The 14,178-nt window shown below is 44.4% G+C and overlaps 1 protein-coding gene across 1 annotated transcript in view; it reads left to right on the forward strand.

Annotated features, from left to right (window-relative positions):
- CACNA1S (calcium voltage-gated channel subunit alpha1 S) overlaps positions 1-14,178 on the forward strand; it is a 387,018-nt gene that overhangs the window by 23,183 nt on the left and 349,657 nt on the right. The gene's annotated exons all lie outside the window — the stretch shown is intronic.

Raw genomic sequence — 14,178 nt, forward strand, 5'->3', positions numbered from 1 at the left:
CAGCAGACCCAGGTCACTGAGATCTGCTGCAGCACTCCTTCCTCCATCCCTCTTCCAGGGATCCTCTTTCCTCACTCCTCTCCGAGTGACTCTCTCCGACTCACTCCTTGACTGACCCGAAATCCTACACCTTCCCGCTCTTTTATGTATTCTAAACTCCACCCACCTGTCAGCACGTTTAGTGTTCCAAGCAGGGAGCCACCAAAGGTGCTCTGCTACACTCCAAGCAGGGAGCCGCAATGTGGCTTTGCTGAACTACTATGTTGTGTGGGATGCGAGTGTTGGAGCATGGTCAGGAGTTCCCACCTTACCTGGATGGTGGGGCACTACACCTCAGGAGGCGGTGCAGTACCTCTGTGGCAACTGAACCCTCAGGGGCGCCACACTCCCCCCGTTAAACAAAGCACGTCCGCGGGCTGCAAGTTAAACAGAGTTAACAATACAGGAACATACAAAATTTTGTAATGCTGAATAAACATGTCTTATACTAAACTTCCTTATATAGGAGGCACGGTTTCTTGAACGTTGCAAACAGTTTTAACTCGCTATCTAAATCTTAAATTATGCTACCTAATTTAAAGTGCTGTATAAGCAAACTCAATATCAATCCACATTTGCTAGCAACACATTTTCTTTCCGCTATCTTCCTCTTTCTACTGTCTCTTCTAGAGGTAGGACGACAACCGTGGATACCTGGTTCGTCACCTGTACTTTCAATTCTATATTCACATCCTCAACATCTCTATTCAAAGTTCTGTAAACATTCACTATGTCTTTTTCTCAAGATACTTCCATAAAATCTGTCAATAATACTTTCATTATATCAATTTTCTCATTTCTATTCAAAGAATGACATTAAGCATTATCAATAAGTGCAATTGTAGACACTGGTCCTGCCATCGTGTCTGGAAGTGTCCCTATAACGAGGTAGGTCTTCTTTCACGAAGAGAGGGTCCTATGTAAATCCAAGAGAGAGCACCTAAAGAGGTGCAATCTATGTACAAATTACAGTTCTGGACCATTCAGTGCTCATGATCTCCACAGTTCAGGTGTGAAGGCTGCCAACAAAACAGGGCAACACTGGAAAACTAAAACATAATAGAAAGCAAAGCACAACTGTGCAAATACCCTCCTGGGTAACGAGAGTTATTTCCAGAAGCATCTTGACTAATGGTTATCCCCTCCTGGAGTTTCTGGACTGGAACTGCTTCCAGGGGTGAAACTTTGGGTGTCGTCTTGTTGCCGGTTGCTTGCCAAAGGGCATTGGAGCTGTGGTAAAGGGAACCCATGGTGCATATCAATGCCCATCAACTGTCCCTCATCGACGGGTGGTTCCGCTGCTCTGGTACAAGGCCTGACATCTGGGGAAGCCATTGCCTGTTGGCGCTGGTAAGCGGCTACGCGGGGGCTTTGCAGCCAAGGGATCCCGAGGTCACTATTCCAAAGCGACCTAGATTCCTCCAATCCCCAAAGATGCCGAATCGTGCGCGCCTGTTCCTGCCGTACCCTTCTCAGTAAGGACCTCTTCCACCTCCCCATTTCCGACAGTCTAGTGCCTCCAGCTCACTCTTCCAACTGCCCCATTTCGAGTTCCCGCAAGCCAGCCTCTGACAACGTGAACTCGGGGGGCAACCCATTAGGAGGGCCGGGGTGTATACCTGGTGCCTCCCAGCGGTGCGGTCTCTGCTCCGGTACAGGCATAGTGATGGTGGACACTGTTCGGTGGGACACCGGGGACGGCGGTGGAGCTAATGGCAGCTACGGGTCCGCAGGGGTCTCTGGTGGGACCTCTGCGGCCTTGTCAGGTCCGGGCGGGAGCTCCTCTTCCTCTGCTTCGGCTCCCGGGGCCTCATACAATTCCTCCTGTGGCGGCAGTGAAGGGGTTCCGGATGCTGCCGGTGGTGTGATGGCGGCTGCAGGCTCCGTGGAGTCTGGCTGGGGACGCTCCGGTGCAGCAGCGGTGGTTACCGCAGGTGTAGGCCCCTCCCGGGCGTGCTGCCAGTTCAGCCTCCACAAGGCCTTCTGCCTCAGACGCAAGCATTGGGTCAGCCAGGCAATCTCCTCCTCCAGCTGCCGTCGAATCGGCCTAGAAGTAGGGTCTGAGCCTTCAGCCATGGCGCTGGGGAGATCCAGCTCAACCTCCCCGCGCTCCGCAGGCCTCCTTCCCTCTTCTTCCATCATGGTGTTCTGGCGTTCTTCTTCCTGTCTCAGCTTCCTTCCCACCACTAGCTTCCGCTCCTCCTTCTTGGGGCGGCGTCTTCTTCTAACTCCTCCATACCAAGCCAGTACACGAACCCCTCGGGGGGTGGGCCATGTTGCTGTCGCATAGAAGTTTAGACAGGGGAGGCCCAGGACAGTCCGCGCTCTTTTCTTAGGACCACCCATATGATCACGCCCTTCTTCTACAGGCTGTCGGCCATTTTTAGTAATCATTTCACAGTCTATCAAATTGGGTCTTCTGCACATTCTCAAAAGTTTTAAGTCCAACAAATCTTAGGCACACAGAACCCGATGGCATCGGGTCTTGTCATCCTGTTCGTGATGCCAGAATGGAGCGCCCGACCAGGGCCAGCGGGGTACTCGGTACCGGGCCCGTTGATCTCAATGGGAGTTGTCACGGAAGCTGTGACCTGGTCCTTGGCCCTGGGGCTCCATGGCAAAAAGAGGTGAATAGAGTTTATGAATAGTTCGTGACGCCACCTGTGGTGTTCGGCAAGTGAGATGTTAGGCCGACGCTGCATGCAGATCCTCTGGGACTAGTGGTGTGTTGCAGCCAAGATGGTGAAGCTCCCCACAGGTGGAGCTGTAGTCCTAGGGCAGTGTACATGTAGGGGTAGCTGAGAGGCGCAGGCAGTGTAGAAGCTGGTACCCAGATGTAGCGGTACCAGGGGTGTTGGCTCAGGAATGAATGGAGGACACCAGGGCTTGTAGTTCCAAAGCTGTACTCACAGTCTGTAGTAGACACAGGTGCCTGCCTCCGTGCTGGGTCCTCTGGGTCAGGGGCTCAGTCGACCTCCAGGCAAGATAGGACGCTCCCTTCCAACTCTCCGCCAACATGTGCCTTTCTGAACGTCTCCTCTATAGCGCCCTTAAGTGTGAAGATCTCCTAGTACTGAGTTACACTGGAGTTCCTCCTGACAGATGTTCCCAAGAACTCTACTTGTACGGCAGACAGCTTTAGCCTGCTTCGGGGACTCCTTACTCCTGAGTCCTGGCTCACTATCAATGTTGCTGTTGTGCCCCCAAGTCTTAGATGGGAGTAGTGCATTTATAGCCCACTACTCCACCGGTGTCTGCTGCAAAACCATTAGTGTCCATGCAACCTCGGGGACCGGGCCCCGGCATTGCGCTTAGAACTTCTAGGCAGGGTTCTTCCTCTAACCCACGTCCTCTGTTCCCTTTTACTCCTACGTTCCGTACTATTCTTTCCTTCCTATGGAAGATCAGGTTTCAGTTCAATGTCTTTCTCCTTCTTTCCTTTCCTGTGCCAGCAGACCCAGGTCACTGAGGTCTGCTGCAGCACTCCTTCCTCCATCCTTCTTCCAGGGATCCTCTTTCCTCACTCCTCTTCGAGTGACTCTCTCCGACTCACTCCATGACTGACCTGAAATCCTACACCTTCCCGCTCTTTTATGTATTCTAAACTCCACCCACCTGTCAGCACGTTTAGTGTTCCAAGCAGGGAGCCACCAAAGGTGCTCTGCTACACTCCAAGCAGGGAGCCGCAATGTGGCTTTGCTGAACTACTGTGTTGTGTGGGATGCGAGTGTTGGAGCGTGGTCAGGAGTTCCCACCTTACCTGCTATGAACTCATTTTCGGCTCCACCAGTTGAGAGTTCCCCTCCCGTTCTCCCTCTGGTGGTGACAGGAGGTACTGAGGTTGGTTTAAGTGTTAGTGATCGGCCACCTGATGAGGAAGATAACGATTGGATCTCTGGAGTATCAGACTGGATATAAGACAGCCGACGCCCTATCCTAGTGCTGGTGATTCAGTCTGCTTCTCAGGTCCTGGACTTCAGCTCTCTTCCAGTCTTCTCAAGTTAAGTTTGTTTGTTGCTATTGTTCACACTTGCGCTTGTTGGTCAGTTCAGTTTCTTGTGTGGTCAGCCTGCCCCTGCTGGGGCTATGCTGAATTTCCACTCCTATGTATCAGTATTTGCAAGCTGCTTTTTGTCCCTTATTGGATTGGCCTCTTTTTGCTCTGTCTCAGAATAATTCAGAGTGCTGATATAGGTGTAGAAGTCTAGTGACTTCAGGGTTAATTTTGTTATCAGAAGTGTTGGACAATATTTTTGTAGGGTTTTTTTGGCAGATTGCAGACCGTGTCTTTCCTTTCCTGTTTAGTTAGCCGGGCCCCATCGTTTGCTCAGCCTATTTTCCTGCCTTTGTTTGTAATTTCATCTTGTTTCACCGTCAATACATGTGGGGGGCTGTCTTTCCTTTGGGGTCTGCTCTGGGGCAGTTAGTTTTCCTCTTTTCCTGCTTTAGGCTTATGTAGCTCTCCGGTTGTGAAGAGGTGTCTAGGACCATCGTAGAAACGCTCCACGACTGCTGCTAGTTGTGCGGTTAGGTTCAGGGATCTGCAATCTGCATAGTTACCAACTTCTCTGGTTTTCTGAGACTAAGGCCGGTTTCACATTTGCGCTTTATAGCGCACGGCCACCGCTAAGCCCCACCCCCTCCCGGCTCCCTGCCCTCCCCATCCGGTCATCGCCGCCTACTAGCGCTCATGGACGCTTGCGATCTGCGCACCCTATCTTTAGCATAGGGTGCGCAGATCGTGCGCTGGCCGTGCGCTAGCAGGATTTTGCCGTGTGCTGCACACTTTTGAAGGTGCGCCCGTGTGCGCCGAACGCAGCATGTTGCATTTCGGCGCGCACGGTGCACCTTCAAAAGTGCGCAGCGCACGGCAAAATCCTGCTAGCGCACGGCCAGCGCACGATCTGCGCACCCTATGCTAAAGATAGGGTGCACAGATCGCAAGCGTCCATGTGCGCTAGTAGGCGGCGATGACCGGATGGGGCGGGCAGGGAGCCAGGAGGGGGCGGGGCTTAGCGGCGGCCATGTGCAGGCCGTCGCTGCGCTATAAACCGCAAATGTGAAACTGGCCTTAGCTTGTTGTTTATTTTTTCCTCCTCGGTGACTCATTCATAACATTACCTGGGTGGTGGGGCACAACACCTCAGGAGGAGGTGCAGTACCTCTGTGTCAACTGAACCCTCAGGGGCCCCACATTTGTTTCATGACTACCCGGCATCGCGCTCCTGTGCAGGTGTACTTCTCTGCCCTGTTGAGAGCAGAGCAAAGTACTGGAGTGCGCAGGCATCGGGAAAGGTCAGAGAGGCCCAGCGCCTGCGCACTGCAGGTATTTGCTCTGCCCTCAACAGGGCAGAGAAGTACACCTGCGCAGGAGCGCGATGTCGGGGAACCAAGTTAATATTTTATTAACTTAAAGGCAACAGAGTCTCTAATGGCTGTAAAGACCCCAGCTTTTTCAACAGCAGAAGATGCTCTAAATGTAGTTGGAAAATTCCTGTGATTGAAATTTGGGGGATTATTATCTGCAAATTTAGCTTTGTGAAATGATATGCCTTAGATTTTTTAGTTTCCCTCCACGCGAAGAACCTTTTAATAGGACTGTTGAGTCCTTTGACATTCAATTAAAGAACTTTTAACCCCTTCCCGACACGTGCCGTACTAGTACTGTTCTGCAGGAGGTGCATTTCTGCAAACAGCAATACTAGTACAGCGCACTGAGTGCCGCGGCGATCGGGTGCGGCTCTCAGCTGTATGTGACAGATGACCCCTCGTAGCAATGCCCATGATCGGTGCAAGCATCAATCACGGGCATTTAATCCCTCTGATGCAGTAGACAGTAGTGACAGCGACATAGAAGGGCATCACGCAGGGAGGGAGCTCCCTGCGTGCTTCCAACAGCTCAACGCAATACAATCGTGTTGTTCTGATGGTTTCCATGGAGACCCCCAGCACCAAGATGGCCAGGTCCTGCAGGGAAGGTGGTTTGTGAGTGCCTGCTGAGAGCAGGCGCTCGCATGCCTCCTTCCCTGCCTGTCAGATCCTGATCTGATATTCCGCAGTGCAGCGTCTCAGATCAGCAATGTGTAAAATAGTAATGTCCCATCCTGGGACAATGTAAAAAAGTGAAAAGAAAAAATAATAGCATGTGTAAAAATATTTTTTTTAAAAATCCCTAAAGAAAAAATAAATAAATATTTTTCCGATAAATACATTTTTTTATGTAAATAAAAAAACAAGCAATAAAAGTACACATATTTGGTATCACCGCATCCGTAACAACCCGTTCTATAAAACTATCCCACTAGTTAACCCCTTCAGTGAACACCATAAAAAAATTAAAAAAGATTAAAAAAACAATGCTTTATCTTCATACTGCCGAACAAAAAGTGTAATAAAACGCAATCAAAAAGACCAATGTAAATAAAAATGCTACCACTGAAAACATAGTCTTGTCCCGCAAAAAAACAAGCCACCATACAGATCCATCAAAAGAAAAATAAAAAAGTTATAGCTCTCAGAATAAAGTGATGAAAAAAATTATTATTTTTCTATAAAAAAGTTTTTATTGTGTAAAAGCGACAAAACATAAAAAAATGTATAACTGTGGTATCGCTGTAATCGCACTGACCCGAAGAATAAAGCTGTCTTACCAATTTTACCACACACGGAACGGTATAAAACACAAAATAGAATAGAAATCGACCCAAAAATGTCATATGCCTGAAAATGGTACCAATAGAAACATCAGCTCCTCCCGCAAAAAACAAGCCCTCTCATGACTGTCGGCTGAAATATGGAAAAATTATAGCTCTCAAAATATGGTGACGCAAAAACTAGTTTTCACAATAAAAAGCGTCTTTTAGTGTGTGACTGCAGCCAAACATTAAAACCCGTTATAAATCTGGTATCGCTGTAATTACACCGATCTGAAGAATAAAGTCGCCCAATCACTTATACCACATGAGGAACGGCGTAAAAAATAAATAAAACCAATTCTTCACATGCTGTTGATTTTTGACTCCCAAGGATTGCAGTAAGGCTTGGTGCACATGTGCTCTGCTGAGCGCTTACACCAGGGTTTCCATGTAAATCTCTGAAATACATGATTCAGACTGAACCTCTGGTGGAAGATTCCCTATAATGAGGCAGACGGAGGCACTATGGATGCCATAGGACCTGTGATCTGGTGGTATCCGTCTTTTTAGGATTGCATAAAATTGCCGTCGGCCACAGTTTTGTGCACTTATGAAAAGGACACCACTGAACCAAGGCCAGACGGAGTCCAGAGTAAATCTGCTGCCTCATTATAGTGAATGATTTCATCTGTAACAACACTGGGAGATTTAGATGGAAACCCCAAACTAAGTGCTCAGTGTAGAGGGCCGGATAAATGTGATCTCAAATGTTATGTAAAATGTTCCCAATAAAAGCTTTCAGCTCAATCCACAGAAAAAGCAAGTCCCCACTCAGGTCTGTCATCTCTTAACAGAAATATAGGAGCCTTCCACTTTACTGGTAGCATAAGGCTCTGGAAAAGCGAAATGGCTTCTCGCTCCCAAAAAGATATTCAGCAAATTCTCCGTTCCCAAATCCGAATGCCACCCTCCCCTCTGAGCCCCAGTGTGCCTAAACAACATTTAGAGCCCATATGCTTGGCATTTCTGTAGTGATGAAAGCTCACCTAATTTACGGGTGCATGTCTCCAGAAGTATGAGCTGGGCATAACGTACTGGTCACTACAATGGCAATTTGCAATTTTCACTCAGCAACATCCACTGCTGCCTGTTTCTGGAAAACACCCATGGAGTCAAAATCATCACTACATCTGTAGATAAATTCCCAAAGGCTTATAATTTCTAAAATGTGGTCACTTGAGGGGTATTCTGCTTTTCTAGCACTTAGGGGCTCTATATATGGAATCCGCAAACTATTCTAGGAAAATCTGCGCTCCAGGAGGCAAATAGCTCTCTGTCCCTCACGAGTCTCTCCATATGGCAAAGTAGTACTGTACAGCCACATATGGGGTATTTTTACATTCAGTAGAAATTTTGGGACAAATTCTGGTGCCATTTTTACCTATTTCCCAGTGTAAAAATGTAAAACTTGAGGCTAACACACTATCTTGGTGGTAAAAATGTAAATTATTTTTTCTTCACTGCCCAATGGTATAAAAGTTTGTGACACACCTGTGTTGTCAATGTAATCACTAAACCCCTAGATGAAATCATTGAGAGATTTAATTGGTAAAATGGGGTCACTCATGGGGGGTTCTGCTGTTCTGGCACCTCAGGGGCTCTGACAATGTAACATGGCACATTCAAACAAGTTCAGCAAAATCTGCACTCTATTATGGTGCTGGGCTATCTGAGAAATTGCACAACAAACTTTGGGGTCCATTTTTTTCTTTTGCCCTTGTGAAAATACAAAATTTGTAGCTAAAAAAGATTTTTGTGGGAAAAATGTGGTTTTATTTTCACGGCTTAATGTTATAAAGTTCTCTGAAGCACTTAGGGGTTCAAGGTGCACAATATACATCTAGATAAGGTCCCAAAGTGGTCTAGTTTTCAAAATAGTATCACATGTGGGGGTTTCCACTGTTTAGGCACATCAGGGGCGACATGGCAACCGCTAATTATTACAGCATATTTTACATTCAAAAAGTCAAATGGCACTCCTTTCCTTCCAAGCCCTGCCGTGCACCCAAACAGTTGTATTCCTACACATGGGGTATCTGCGCACACAGGAGAAATTGGAAAACAAATTTTATGGAGCAATTTCTCTTGTCACCTTTATGAAAATGCAAAATTTGGAGCTAAAAAATATTTATCTGGGAAAAATGTGATTTTTTTTATTTTCACGGCTTAACGATATAAACCTCTGTGATGTACCTGGGGGTTCAAGGTGCTTAATACACATCTAGATAAGTTACCTAAGGGGTCTAGTTTCCAAAATGATGTCACTTGTTGGGGGTTTCTACTGTTTAGGTACATCAGGGGCTCTCCATACCCGACATGGCGACTGCTAATTACGCCAGCATATTTTACATTCAAAAAGCGAAATAGCGCTCCTTCCCTTCAGAGCCCTGCTGTATGCCCAAACAATAGATTTCCCCACATGGGGTATCAGCATGCTCAGGAGAAATTGCAAAACAAAATGTATGGTCCATTTTCTCCTGTTATCCTTGCAAAAGTAAAAAAAAAAATTAGGTCTAAAGGAAAATTTTTGTGAAAGAATAGTAAATGCTTATCTTTTTCTTCCACATTCCAAAAAATCCTGTGAAGCACCTGAAGAGTTAATAAACTTCTTGATTGTGGTTTTGAGTACTTTGAGGGGTGCAGTTTTTAAATGGTGTCACTTTTGGATATTTTCTGTCACATATAGGCCCCTCAAAGTCACTTCAAATGTGAGGTGGTCCCTAAAAAATGGTTTTTCAAATTTTGTTGCAAAAATGAGAAATCGCTGGTCAACTTTTAACCCTTATAAGTTCCTAACAAAAAAATATGTTTCCAAAATTGTGCTGATGTAAAGTAGACATGTGAGAAATGTTATTTATTTACTATTTTGTGTGATATGACTCTCTGATTTAAGGGCATAAAAATTAAAAGTTTGAAAATTGTGACATTTTCAAAATTTTCGCCAATTTTTGTTTTTTCTTTAACAAATAAACACAAGTTATATCAAAGAAATTTTTCCACTAGCATAAAGTATAATATGTCGTGAGAAAACATTCTCAGAATCACTGGGATCCATTGAAGCGTTCCAGAGTTATTACCTCATAAAGTGACAGTGGTCAGAATGGTAAAAATTGGCCTGGTCAGGAAGGTGAAAACAGGCTTCGAGGTGAAAGGGTTAAAGCCATAAATAATAATCAAGAGTCAAGTATAGCGTGGCACAACCACAGGGTGCACAAGTAGGTTACCCAGACCAACGTGAAATAATACAGTAACTTGGCACTCAACTGAATGATCCTTTCAAAGATGAAATTTTATTTTGATGCAGTCACAGAGACGTTTCGGCCTACAATTGGCCTTCGTCAGTACATTTTCAATGACGTGTCTAAACGTGCAATACAATACAACAGATAATTGCGTGGATAAATCTTTATATACATAATAGTAGTATATCCGGAGAACCAGGTGAAAAAGGAGAGGGAAAAATGAGAAAATAACCTACCCGACTGCTAGTAAATTATAATGACCAGATAGAGAATAAAGCGTCGTGTGAACTCCTATAATAGATGAAATAAGGTAATTCAGGAACACTATAGGAATTGGTAGCTGAGAGATAAAAAAGGTTTTCTTACAGTTATACCTGTTTTCAGAATATAGTGCGGATATATGTTGCATTGTCCAGCTGTCCCCAGGACGTACTGTGCTATATCAGGAAAAATGTAGAGCCAGATAAGCATATAGTGTATAGTAATTGTTTGTGGAAACGTGACCAAGCAAAAACCTATACCTGGTAAGTCAGAAGATATTATGGACACTGAGTGTGGAGTCCGTACCCCTGTGATAATAAAGCTATGTGCCTGTAAATGATATTGGTATAAGAATCAATTTGAAAAGCCACACAGTGTAAAATGAAAGAAGGGTTAATACCTGTTAGTGCCAGGTATGTGTGGCGCTGAGATTTAGGCCCTTGCAAGGCTGTAAAAAAGGAAATTACTGAACGGTAATGACTGTAAGGGTATAAATGTAAGTAAGGAGAAAAAAAATCGGGGAAAACCCCTGTGCATATGCTTACCATGTGTGCGCATACCCTTACGGTCATTACCGTGGCTTTTCAAATTGATTCTTATACCAATATCATTTACAGGCATATAGTGTTCCTGAATTACCTTATTTCATCTATTATAGGAGTTCACACAGCGCTTTATTCTCTATCTGGTCATTATAATTTACTAGCAGTCGGGTAGGTTATTTTCTCATTTTTCCCTCTCCTTTTTCACCTGGTTCTCCGGATATACTACTATTATGTATATAAAGATTTATCCATGCAATTATCTGTTGTATTGTATTGCACGTTTAGACACGTCATTGAAAATGTACACTGGATATTATTGTATCAATTATGAGGATTTATTATATTTTTTGCTTTCTGTGTTTGCATTTAATTTATTGTAGCAGACTGACGAAGGCCAATTGTAGGCCGAAACGTCTCTGTGACTGCATCAAAATAAAATTTCATCTTTGAAAGGATCATTCAGTTGAGTGCCAAGTTACTGTATTATTATACATAATAATGAAAACATAAAAGGTCTTTAGCGAGAATAACCAAATATAAACACATTTTTTTAAATATTCCTAGTAAAAAACGTAAAAGAATGAAACATGGTATAAACATTTGTTAAATTGAGCAGAGATATGCATAAAAAAGTAAAAGAAAAGAAAAATAAAGACTCAGACATTGATAATTTCTCAGAAGAACTGAGTGGAAAGGATGGGAAAAACTTATTCCCCCAAAAAAACATTCCCAATGTCTGGGGGGGAAAAAAGGAATTTGGCAATAGCTCTACAAGCGAGTCCTGGAAATAAAATCAATGTAGTTCTACAAGCATCTATCAGAAGAAAATCAGAGAAAATAATGCAATGTCAGTTATAATGACACTAAAGTACAGATGATAAAAATGGCCTTCCTTGTGGTGAGTCAGAGCTTTTCAAGTGGGTTCACATTGGATCTTTTTTGTCTCCAAGATTATTCCTCTTCAGGAAGTCCCAGCATTCCCGTAAATCCATAATAATAACAACAAATTTTCCGTTAAAGGAAGCTATTAGTTTGACTGTGAATCCCCATTTATAAACCATATTATTATGCGTTTGTATTGTCAGAAAAAGATTTCCTGGCCCTTAGGCCTTTCACACATCAGTTTTTTGCCATCAGTCACAATCCGTCTTTTTATCAAAAAAAGGGATCCAGTGAATGATGCCACTGGATCCGTTTTTTTCTCATAGACTTAAATTGGCGACGGATTGTGACGGATGGCCGTCTGTTTCATCCATTTGACGGATCCGTCGTAAATTCTTTGCCCGTCGGCCAGAGACAACAGACAAAGGAACGTTTTTTGTGTACGTCGAAAAGTCGGACAGCGACGGATCCAGCGCCATCCACCGTTAGCTATAATGGAAGCCTATGGGCACAGGATCTGTCGCTGTCCGTCAAAAGACGGAATGCAGCGACAGATTCCTTTTTTTTTAAACTGAACTTGCCCGGAGTAATTTCTCTTCCTTTAATTTAACCCCAGCAGCTGCTTTTTCCATTCTGGCACATAAAAATCTCTCTCTCAGTTATTTACAATCTGCACAGGATCTGTCTTTTCAACACTTTGACGGATTGTGACTGATTCTAAAAAACTGATGTGTGAACGAGGCCTTATCTGGGAAGATCCTTATAGATTCATAGGGGGCAGGAAGATTCTTATGGTTTCTTAAATAACCTAAGCTGCGTTCCTTTGTTTCATAGAAGTGAAATCTGGTGATTGGCTCCCTAGGAACTTCTCTAGGGAGAGATTTAGGTTTCTGTAACCTACAGTATGTGTTCTGTCCAACATTGATTCCAAATTGGAAATAGTAGGGAAAACTTTTTGAAGGATATTTTTTTATGTATGAAGACTGATCTGCAGGGGGGATGTTTTCAGGGATTTCCCAAAATTTTAAATTATTTCTTCTATTCCTGTCTTCTTGATCTGTGATTTTTAGTTCAAGCAACTTTATTTAGTTTTTTAATAGGGAATTTGACTCTTCTAAATTTGTTTGTCTGGAAGAGATATTTTCTACCTTTTTGTCCATATTAATGATTTTTTGATTAATTTCAGTTATGGAATTTTGAAGAGCATCAAATCTTTTATTTAAGTTATTATCCAATTGTGTGATGGTAGATCTGAAATAGTCACATAAGTATTTTTCAGATAGTAACAGATTTATTGGCTGTCCCTCTGAGTATATTGGTTGAAACTCCATATTAATATATTGTATAGATTGGTCAGGGTTCACTTCAACAGGTGGACTGTATGAATCCAAACTAGGGCGTTGTTTAAATGGGGTCATGTTTGGGGACAAATCATCTGATACCTCTTCTGTGTCAGATGTATATGTAAGGGGGTGACATAGGATTACTGCCTTGCTCTGCTTCCCTAATGGTTCTTAATGTGTGACTGTTTACATATGTTAGTTACTGTAATGTCCTTAATACTCGGTGGTACTGCTACATGTAAAATATGTATTACCCCGCATAGTCAATGGTACTGCCACACTCTTTTCAGTGTTACCATTTTATCTACAATGTTGTATATGCGTTATGTTCCTGTAATATAATACTGTGTAAGATAGGGAAAGTAAAGTGCACCCTTCGGACATTAGAGGGGGGCACCTTAGTGTTATATTTCTCATAGATAAAGGTAAGTGTAGTTTCTTTGTGGGCCACTAGATGGGGACATACTAGTGTGCACAGTTAGAATAGGTCATAGCCAGTTTGTAGGGGGTTAAAATAGGAGGGGCTGCCAGGTGGTAAGACAGGAGCTCTAGGAAGTTAAGTCAGACGGGGCCAGGGTGCCCGAAGTGTCCACTTGAGCTATAGGGCCCGGATGGATCGGCAGCCACGCAACATTAGGTAGCTGCAGCCCACGTTATCCACGGTCACTGGGCATCATCGCAGTGGGCCAGTACAGGAGAAGGAAGATGTGGCAACTCATAGTCTGGGCAGACGCCTTTTGGGGCGGGAGTTGGTTCGAGTGAGGAGCTGAAGGAAGTTGGAGCTTCAAAGGGAACGGTACAGACAGGCCGGATGCTTTTTCCAGAGGCAACCAAACCGGGTGGCTGATGATTTTGAGTCTGGAGCGAAACAGGCAGAAGGAATTGTCATCATGATGAGGTTAGGCCAGGAAGGATCTCTAGAGCAGTCTAAGATGGGCCGGTCCGGATGTGTTCCACACAGAAGCATTAGCGAAGTAGGGAAAGATGAGGAAACAAGTGAATTTCATGATGTGCCAACTGTGGATGTAACGTGTGAAGTTCTAAGAGAATTTTCAAGTTATCCTGGATTGTGTCTCCATTACTGGGGACGCCTGGAGGAGGGGCCATCGCCGCCTAGGAACTACCCAGGGGGACCTGAAACTGGAGACACAGGTACGCAGAGAAGTGGAAT

Source organism: Dendrobates tinctorius, unplaced genomic scaffold, assembly GCF_039654945.1.
Source record: "Dendrobates tinctorius isolate UK_male_01 unplaced genomic scaffold, ASM3965494v1 ptg000011l, whole genome shotgun sequence".
Lineage (NCBI taxonomy): Eukaryota > Metazoa > Chordata > Amphibia > Anura > Dendrobatidae > Dendrobates > Dendrobates tinctorius.